This window comes from Schistocerca nitens, chromosome 8 (genome assembly GCF_023898315.1).
Source record: "Schistocerca nitens isolate TAMUIC-IGC-003100 chromosome 8, iqSchNite1.1, whole genome shotgun sequence".
Lineage (NCBI taxonomy): Eukaryota > Metazoa > Arthropoda > Insecta > Orthoptera > Acrididae > Schistocerca > Schistocerca nitens.
In genome coordinates this window covers 470,796,803-470,805,963 of record NC_064621.1, presented here as the reverse complement: position 1 = coordinate 470,805,963, position 9,161 = coordinate 470,796,803, and the positions used below count along the sequence as shown (strand labels likewise).

General features: G+C 38.7%; 1 long non-coding RNA gene across 1 annotated transcript; it reads right to left on the bottom strand.

Moving 5' to 3' along the window:
* Positions 1-729: 729 nt before the first annotated feature.
* LOC126198834 (uncharacterized) lies at positions 730-8,769 on the bottom strand. Its single transcript, XR_007540105.1, has 2 exons — positions 8,626-8,769; positions 730-1,150 (listed from the first exon to the last, which is right to left on the bottom strand). It is a non-coding gene; the product is annotated as an uncharacterized LOC126198834 (long non-coding RNA).
* Between the last annotated feature and the right edge of the window lie 392 nt (positions 8,770-9,161).

Below are 9,161 nucleotides of genomic sequence, written 5' to 3'. Positions count from 1 at the left end.
TAGGTTTTGAATGATATTTAATCATTAAATAGTAATAAAACAAGGAATCAGATGTAATAACCATCATGTATAGTCTCTATAAAAGAAATTGAAACAGTAGTGTCATGGTTGAGTTTAGCTGACAGTGTAAAACAAAGAAACAAAAAATAACAAACGTAAAATGTTGTAGTAACTAACAAATGATAATACATAAAAGGGTGGGACAAATGGAGTGGGGAGGGGAGACAAATTCACACTCTGATTTATCTGATTACCAATAAACGTGGGCAGAGGCTTAATGGTCACTGGGAAACAAATCTCTAATAACTGTATAAAATCTTCCTAATGTGCACAACAGAGGTACTTTATTTTGTATAAATTATGCCCATATGAAACACTTAATTTTGTTATGTCATGAATAGCTACCTATTGTGATGAGAGACCTAAAATCAAAGCTTAATTATGTGCAGATAATGCTTTGAAACAGCATGTAATGGAGATGGAACAGTTATATCTTAGCCCTTCACTGATTCAGTGTTCACAATCTAAATGTACCTAAAATAAAAACCACAGCTCACACTTCAAGCTACAATGAATTTTAACAGTTGTGATGCTGATAATGTACTGAGAAAGTAGATAAAATACATATCAGCATATTTATTCACTAAAAATTTTTGAATATATAATTTCACTATTGGTATTTCTTGCATGGTCTAGCACTATACAAGTGTAGTTTTCTGTGTCTTCCAATTTTGCATTAAATATTTTTAATTGTCTTCTTCCTGTTGTTAAATGGTGCCCACAGCTCACTGGAGGCTCTATCTCTGTTTCTTCTACAGTGATATGTTCACTCTGTTTGTTAGGAAATCAAGTACAGGTACAAAATATCAAAACACTGTATTACATCAAAACACTTTCATCACTATAAATTTATAAACAGTCAATACACCATTTGTATCTACTCAAGTCCCTCTCCATGGATTAAAGGCACAATGAAGTAACTAGAAAAGAATTAAAATATTGCTCATCTCATTTGGCACTATTCATTTCAAAGCAACCTTTGTTGAGGTGCATACGGTAATTATTCACTCTATCGTCACATTCTCACAAATTTTCACATGTTGCAAATTGGTCTCATCAGTGGCTGGTTTTTTTACAGAATCTGGATTTTCTGTACAAACAAGAAACAATAGATTAACTTTTTGGCAGAGGTGCATGTTACTATATCATGAAAATTATGAAACTTAAAGGATAAAATAATTCTGCAAAGAACTATAAACCCCCACTCCCATCCCCAACACACACACACACACACACACACACACACACACACACAGACAGACAGACAGACAGAGACAGATATGCACACATGTGAGTGCGGAAGGGTGATTTCTTTTTGGAGGGTGAGGAGGCAACGAAAAGTTAAGGTTGAAAAATGTTACAATTTTACTGGGCTTAAGTCATGCCATATGCATCAAAACCCAAGTAAACATCCATGAGACCACCACAGGAATAATACCCCAAGTGCAGTGATGAAGGTTAGAGTTACAAATCTGGGGTGTACTTATGCTGCTTGGGGAAGCTGTTAACCTAGGGTGTTCCACATGGTACCTGTCAGTGGCCAGGAGGTACCAAAATGAATTCCAATTAATGACTGTACAGCAGTAGCTGCCAGTCAAATGACTCCATATTATACAAAGACACAAGATCTGCTTCAGATGTTATAGTGTAACACTAAAACTAAAAAACTATATTTTTACCAGCTGTGTGGCAAACGCCAATTAATTTGAACATTTATTGAGAATTTCCTTTGTGAGGACCTTCAAAGAAACATTCACACTTTATATGTTTTTGTGCTTTGAACACTAGAGATGTTTCAGATAAATGTTAGGTGATTCATTACTGTAGTAATAATTTGAAGTCTTTTTCCAGTTTTGTAGTAACATGAGTGTTGTGGTAAAAATATGAGCTATTTTACATAATGTTGTTTGAAGGATTTAATGTGTTATGTAATTGTTTGTAGAAGAAATTTTACTACGATGAGGTCAAAAATTATTTTATTACCTAATTAATAATTTTCTACTGTACTACAGGTAAAGCATTCAGCAATCTATTTATTGTGTGTGAAGGTTTATTTCATGGTACCTTTTTTGAGATTCAGCACAAAATAGTAAGCATTCATTAGACCCATCACAAACATCAGCTCTCATAGTAATTCTTGTAACAAATTGTTTACGCACAAGAAATTCTTATGCTTTATTGCTCTGTTGAATGCATGTTCTAGCAAATTCTCATGCACAATTAATGAGCAGCCACTCCAGTTCCTAACAAGAACTTTATTAAGTGCATGACCAATTTCAGCCTTTATATCAAGCCATTTTCAAGTGGACTCAAAAACTGTGGTGTAGCGAACCCTTTCTAATGTGAAGATATAAAGGCTTCAGTCTGGTTGTAGGCTTAATAAAGTTCTTATTAGCAACTGGAGTGACTTTTCATTAAATGAGCATGCAGTTGTTTAATCTGTACCCCCCCCCCCCCCTCTCCCCAACATAGAGGAGATTCTGGAAAGGTGTGTAATGTGGCAAACCAAGAAGAACTACACTGAAATGAAAAATATCACATATAAGCATCCTGATCCACATTTTCCCTCATTACACAAAAGCTAAAATTCTTGTCTCTGCTTATTCATTTATGTAATTTACTCATAAATTTGCTACAAATATACGCCGTGCAACATAATTATTTTTATCTACTTTAAAATAATTTATTTTGTCAATCACATGAATACTACTGTGTTTTTTAATTCACACATAATATGTGATGAAATATAACTACCAGTCAAACTCACATAATTATATAATACACAGAAAATGTCAGAAATTCTGATCATACTTTAATCAATTAATTAGTCAAAAACCTAATGATCACTTAATGTTAGCATTGACTATTTATAAATTTGAGATATAATTCTTGAATATGTTACTGTTTTGAGCAATCCATCTGATTCCATATTTCTATATGGTTATAATAGAGGGAAACATTCCACGTAGGAAAAATATATCTAAAAATAAAGATGATGTGACTTACCAAATGAAAGTGCTGGCAGGTCGACAGACACACAAACAAACACAAACATACACACAAAATTCAAGCTTTCGCAACAGACTGTTGCCTCATCAGGAAAGAGGGAAGGAGAGGGAAAGACGAAAGGATGTGGGTTTTAAGGGAGAGGGTAAGGATTCATTCCAATCCCGGGAGCGGAAAGACTTACCTTGTCCTTTTTTCCCCCTAAGGTAAGTCTTTCCGCTCCCGGGATTGGAATGACTCCTTACCCTCTCCCTTAAAACCCACATCCTTTCGTCTTTCCCTCTCCTTCCCTCTTTCCTGATGAGGCAACAGTTTGTTGCGAAAGCTTGAATTTTGTGTGTATGTTTGTGTTTGTTTGTGTGTCTGTAGACCTGCCAGCACTTTCATTTGGTAAGTCACATCATCTTTATTTTTAGATATATGATTCCATATTTCAATATGTACATCACAGTGTGATTTAATTAATTAATATGAACATTTGTAATTGTAAATTTTTCAGACTATAATTTCAACAACACATAAGCAAATTGTAACCGTTATGATGTTATAAATACTTGGGTACCTGAGGCCATAAGTTGGTTAGTTGTGTTTTTGTTGTTTTTCAACAGGAAGGGCACCAAGACACCTCTTAAATTGTTGTTGTTGTTGTGGTCTTCAGTCCTGAGACTGGTTTGATGCAGCTCTCCATGCTACTCTATCCTGTGCAAGCTTCTTCATCGCCCAGTACCTACTGCAGCCTACATCCTTGTGAATCTGCTTAGTGTATTCATCTCTTGGTCTCCCTCTATGATTTTTACCCTCCACACTGCCCTCCAATACTAAACTGGTGATCCCTTGATGTCTCATAACATGTCCTACCAACTGATCCCTTCTTCTAGTCAAGTTGTGCCACAAACTCCTCTTCTCCCCATTTCTATTCAATACCTCCTCATTAGTTATTTGATCTACCCATCTAATCTTAAGCATTCTTCTGTAGCACCACATTTCGAAGGCTTCTATTCTCTTCTTTTCTAAACTATTTTATCATCCACGTTTCACTTCCATACATGGCTACACTCCATACAAATACTTTCAGAAATGACTTCCTGACATTTAAATCTATACTCGATGTTAACAAATTTTTCTTCTTCAGAAACGCTTTCCTTGCCATTGCCAGTCTACATTTTATATCCTCTCTACTTCGACCATCATCAGTTATTTTGCTCCCGAAATAGCAAAACTCCTTTACTACTTTAAGTGTCTCATTTCCTAATCTAATTCCCTCAGCATCTCCTGACTTAATTTGACTACATTCCATTATCCTCATTTTGCTTTTGTTGATGTTCATCTTATATCCTCCTTTCAAGACACTGTCCATTCCGTTCAACTGCTCTTCCAAGTCCTTTGCTGTCTCTGACAGAATTACAATGCCATCGGTGAACCTCAATGTTTTTATTTCTTCACCATGGACTTTAATACCTGATCTGAATTTTTCTTTTGTTTCCTTCACTGCTTGCTCAATATACAGATTGAATAACATCGGGGACAGGCTACAACCCTGTCTCACTCCCCTCCCAACCACTGCTTCCCTTTCAGGCCCTTCAACTCTTATAACTGCCATCTGGTTTCTGTACAAATTGAAAATAGCCTTTTGCTCCCTGTATTTTACCCCTGCCACCTTCAGAATTTGAAAGAGAGTGTTCCAATCAACATTGTCAAAAGCTTTCTCTAAGTCTACAAATGTTAGAAACATAGGTTTGCCTTTCCTTAATCTTTCTTCTAAGATAAGTTGTAGGGTCAGTATTGCCTCACGTGTTCTACGGAATCCAAACTGATCTTCCCCGAGGTCGGCTTCTACAAGTTTTTCCATTCGTCTGTAAAGAATTTGCGTTAGTATTTTGCAGCCGTGACTTATTAAACTGATAGTTCGGTAATTTTGACATCTGTCAACAACTGCTTTCTTTGGGATGGAATTATTATATTCTTGAATGAGATTTTCACTCTGCAGCTGAGTGTGCGCTGATATGAAACTTCCTGGCAGATTAAAACTGTGTGCCCGACCGAGACTCGAACTCGGGACCTTTGCCTTTCGTGGGCAAGTGCTCTACCAACTGAGCTACCGAAGCACGACTCACGACCGGTACTCACAGCTTTACTTCTGCCAGTATCTCGTCTCCTACCTTCCAAACTTTACAGAAGCTCTCCTGCGAAACTTGCAGAACTAGCACTCCTGAAAGAAAGGATATTGCGGAGACATGGCTTAGCCACAGCCTGGGGGATGTTTCCAGAATGAGATTTTCACTCTGCAGCGGAGTGTGCGCTGATATGAAACTTCCTGGCAGATTAAAACTGTGTGCCCGACCGAGACTCGAACTCGGGACCTTAGCCTTTCGCGGGCAAGTGCTCTACCAACTGAGCTACCGAAGCACGACTCACGACTGGTACTCACAGCTTTACTTCTGCCAGTATCTCGTCTCCTACCTTCCAAACTTTACAGAAGCTCTCCTGCGAAACTTGCAGAACTAGCACTCCTGAAAGAAAGGATATTGCGGAGACATGGCTTAGCCACAGCCTGGGGGATGTTTCCAGAATGAGATTTTCACTCTGCAGTGGAGTGTGCGCTGATATGAAACTTCCTGGCAGATTAAAACTGTGTGCCCGACCGAGACTCGAACTCGGGACCCTTGCCTTTCGCGGGCAAGTGCTCTACCAACTGAGCTACCGAAGCACGACTCACGACCGGTACTCACAGCGAAAGGCAAAGGTCCCGAGTTCGAGTCTCGGTCGGGCACACAGTTTTAATCTGCCAGGAAGTTTCATATCAGCGCACACTCCGCTGCAGAGTGAAAATCTCATTCTGGAAACATCCCCCAGGCTGTGGCTAAGCCATGTCTCCGCAATATCCTTTCTTTCAGGAGTGCTAGTTCTGCAAGTTTTGCAGGAGAGCTTCTGTAAAGTTTGGAAGGTAGGAGACGAGATACGGGCAGAAGTAAAGCTGTGAGTACCGGGCGTGAGTCGTGCTTCGGTAGCTCAGTTGGTAGAGCACTTGCCCGCGAAAGGCAAAGGTCCCGAGTTCGAGTCTCGGTCGGGCACACAGTTTTAATCTGCCAGGAAGTGTCTTATTATATTCTTCTTGAAGTCTGAGGGTATTTCGCCTTTCTCATACATCTTGCTGACCAGATGGTAGAGTTTTGTCAGGACTGGCTCTCCCAAGGCTTTCAGTAGTTCTAATGGAATGTTGTCTACTCCGGGGGCCTTGTTTTGACTCAGATCTTCCAGTGCTCTGTCAAACTCTTCATGCAGTATCATCTCTCATTTCATCTTCATCTACATCCACTTCCATTTCCATAATATTGTCCTCAAGTACATCGCCCTTGTATAGACCCTCTATATACCCCTTCCACCTTTCTGCTTTCCCTTCTTTGCTTTGAACTGGGTTTTCATCAAAGCTCTTGATATTCGTGCAAGTGGTTCTCCTTTCTCCAAAGGTCTCTTTAATTTTCCTGTATGCAGTATCTATCTTACCCCTCGTGAGATAAGCCTCTACATACTTACATTTGTCCTCTAGCCATCCCTGCTTAGCCATTCTGCACTTCCTGTCGATATCATTTTTGAGACGTTTGTATTCCTTTTTGCCTGCTTCATTTACTGCATTTTTATATTTTCTCTTTTCATCAATTAAATTCAATATTTCTTCTGTTACCCAAGGGTTTCTACTAGCCCTCGTCTTTTTACCTACTAGATCCTCTGCTGCCTTCACTACTTCATCTCTCAAAGCTACCCATTCTTCTTCTAATGTATTTCTTTCCCCCATTCCTGTCAATTGTTCCCTTATGCTCTCCCTGAAACTCTGTACAACCTCTGGTTTAGTCAGTTTATCCAGGTCCCATCTCCTTAAATTCCCACCTTTTTGCAGTGTCTTCAGTTTTAATCTACAGTTCATAACCAATAGATTGTGGTCAGAGTCCACATCTGCCCCTGGAAATGTCTTACAATTTAAAACCTGGTTCCTGAATCTCTGTCTTATCATTATATAATCTATCTGATACATTTTAGTACATCCAGTGTTCTTCCATGTATACAACCTTCTTTGATGATTCTTAAACAAAGTGTTAGCTGTGATTAAGTTATGCTCTGCGCAAAATTCTACTAGGCAGCTTCCTCTTTCATTTCTTAGCCCCAATCCATATTCACCTACTATGTTTCCTTCTCTCTCTTTTCCTACTCTTGAATTCCAGTCACCCATGACTATTAAATTTTCATCTCCCTTCACTACCTGAATAATTTCTTTTATCGCATCATACATTTCATCAATTTCTTCGTCATCTGCAGAGCTAGTTGGCATATAAACTTGTACTACTGTAGTAGGCGTGGGCTTCGTGTCTATCTTGGCCACAATAATGCATTCACTATGCTGTTTGTAGTAGCTTACCTGTACTCCTATCTTTTTTATTCGTTATTAAACCTACTCCTGCATTACCCCTATTTGATTTTGTATTTATAACCCTGTATTCGCCTGACCAAAAGTCTTGTTCCTCCTGCCACCGAACTTCACTAATTCCCACTATATCTAACTGTAACCTATCCATTTCTCTTTTTAAATTTGCTAACCTACCTGCCCGATTAAGGGATCTGACGTTCCACACTCCGATCCGTAGAATGCCAGTTTTCTTTCTGCTGATAACAACGTCCTCCTGAGTAGTCCCCACCCGGAGAACCGAATGGGGGACTATTTTACCTCCGGAATATTTTACCCAAGAGGACACCATCATCATTTAATCATACAGTAAAGCTGCATGCCCTTGGGAAAAATTACGGCCATAGTTTCCCCTTGCTTTCAACCATTCGCAGTACCAGAACAGCAAGGCCATTTTGGCTAGTGTTACAAGGCCAGATCAGTCTATCATTCAGACTGTTGCCCCTGCAACTACTGAAAAGGCTGCTGCCCCTCTTCAGGAACCACACGTTTGTCTGGCCTCTCAACAGATACCCCTCCATTGTGGTTGCACCTACGGTACGGCTATCTGTATCGTTGAGGCACGCAAGCCTTCCCACCAATGGCAAGGTCCATGGTTCATGGGGGGAGGCCTCTTAAAGTAATCATTCCAAATCCATTAATAACCATGCAAATCCAGTGCCGATATGGGACGAAGGTAATGAAAAAGAAGAAGAAGGAGACAACACATCACTGAAGTAGTATCTGGGTAGTGGGCAATTCACAATCAAAATTTATGTTCTACATCTAGTTAGCCATATGGAACTGACACAGGAATCATTCTGATTAGAATATTATCTTGTTGTAACCATGGAACTGTTACCTTGTTGTTATGGTTTCAGTAAGCCTAGAGACTACATTGGAGAGTAATGAGTACTGTGCCAGTGAAATATATCCATAAAAGCTCAGGTCTCATGCTTTTAATCACCATTACAGAAAACACAATTGTTACCTTAACTTTTAAATCTGCTCCCATTGTAAGCAAACACACAACCTCTCCTAATCAATGTTCACTTTCATGCTGTATTAGAATACTCTGTTCAGCACTATAATAAATTACATAAAGTGAAAAGGAAATAACTTACCTTTCACTGTGAAAGTTAAAATTGTATCCAAGCAACTGCTTGGACTGGGTGTACAAGCAACACATTTATATTCACCACGATCAGACTCCGATGCATTTGCAATTATCAACTCTGACTGAAATGAGTAAGCTGTTTTCTCCTTGCAATATTGAAATACCTGATAACATAGGTTGTCTTATTAACATTTTGGAACAATAATATTCCTTCATTCACAGGAATAATGAAATCTAATGTACTCAACAAGAAAAGTGACCAATGCTTACAAGCCACAAGAAAGAGTGAACTGCAAGGTTTAATATGCATAATAAAAACTACATTTTTGCATATTCTGAATTCCTAATTTATTAGAATTACAGCTAATAATGAAATGAGAATAACAAATATGTAATGACGGGGCTGCAAAAGATGAAACTGGGAATTGCATACAGAGTCAATATTTTAAGTTGGTGCATATTTTGAAGTACAATGAGACAACCAGATGTAACAAATACTCTACCAATGGCTGAACCTTCTTTTTTGTTTATGTACACTTTCTA